This window comes from Hippocampus comes, unplaced genomic scaffold, assembly GCF_001891065.2.
Source record: "Hippocampus comes isolate QL1 unplaced genomic scaffold, H_comes_QL1_v1.1 scaffold406, whole genome shotgun sequence".
NCBI classification, from domain to species: Eukaryota; Metazoa; Chordata; class Actinopteri; order Syngnathiformes; family Syngnathidae; genus Hippocampus; species Hippocampus comes.
In genome coordinates, this window is record NW_017805934.1 from 1 (window position 1) to 1,283 (window position 1,283).

General features: G+C 45.4%; 1 long non-coding RNA gene across 1 annotated transcript; it reads right to left on the minus strand.

Annotated features, from left to right (window-relative positions):
* Positions 1–187: 187 nt before the first annotated feature.
* Positions 188–1,240, minus strand: LOC109528093 (uncharacterized). The gene is made up of 3 exons (XR_002170642.1): positions 1,121–1,240; positions 489–808; positions 188–330 (listed from the first exon to the last, which is right to left on the minus strand). It is a non-coding gene; the product is annotated as an uncharacterized LOC109528093 (long non-coding RNA).
* Positions 1,241–1,283: the final 43 nt, after the last annotated feature.

Genomic DNA, 1,283 nt, shown 5'->3' on the forward strand with positions numbered 1-1,283 from the left:
AAAAATGCCTTACTTTACATGGTCGTTTTTTTGGGGCTCAAACGCCTAACTATACATGGTTGTTTTTTTCGTTTAAAAATGCCTTCCTATACATGGTGTTTTTTTTTTTTTTTTTTTTTTTTAAATGCCTGATGGACGATACATGGTCGTTTTTCGGGGGCATAAAAATGCCTTACACATGGTTGTTTTGGGCTAAAACCCCTGTTCTACATGGACAACTGTCACTGGGAACTTGCTGGATTCTATCCCAGCTTTAGGCCATTGGAACTGACATTTATGCTGTCACTGGACGTGTTCCACGCTGCCTGGACGGAAAGCCAGCGTGTATACCTCTACACCACCAGTGACTGTGACCTACTCTGTACGGTAGGCATATTGGTCATGCACTCTGGAGGGTTTGCAGGAAAAAGTAAGTGGTGTTGTGTTTTCTCACATGACTGAGCGGGGCGTGAACCAGATTTGCCTGGACGGAAAGCCGGCGTGTATACCTCTACACCACCAGTGACTGTGAGATACTATGCACGGTAGGCATATTTGATATGCACTCTGGAGGGTTTGCAGGAAAAAGTAATTGGTGTTGTGTTTTCTCACATGACTGAGCGGGGCGTGAACCAGGATTGCCTGGACGGAAAGCCGGCGTGTATACCTCTGCACCACCATGGACCTTGATTTGCTCTGCACGATAGGCGTATTTGACATGCACTCTGGTGGATTTTGCAGGAAAAGTAACTGTTTGGTGTTGAATTTTCTCACATTACTGAACGGGGTTTGAACCAGGGTTGCCTGTACGGAAAGCCAGCATGTATACCTTTACGCCACCAGGAACCATGACTTTCTCTCCCCGATGGGTGAATTTGACATGGACTGGGGAGGTTTTGCAGGAAAACAACTGTTTGGTGTTGTGTTTTCTCACATCACGAAGCGGGGCTTGAACTTGGGATACCTGTATGGAAAGCCAGCGTGTATACCTCTACACCACCAGTTACTGTGACTTGCTCTGCACGAATGGCTTATTTGACATGCACTCTGGGTGGTTTGCAGGAAAACTGTTTTGGTGTTGTATTTTCACACATCACTGAGCGGAGTTTGAACCCATGCTAACTATACATGGTCGTTTTACCTCTACACCACCAGTTACTGTGACTTGCTCTGCACGAATGGCTTATTTGACATGCACTCTGGGTGGTTTGCAGGAAAACTGTTTTGGTGTTGTATTTTCACACATCACTGAGCGGAGTTTGAACCCATGCTAACTATACATGGTCGTTTTTTTCGGTTTAAAA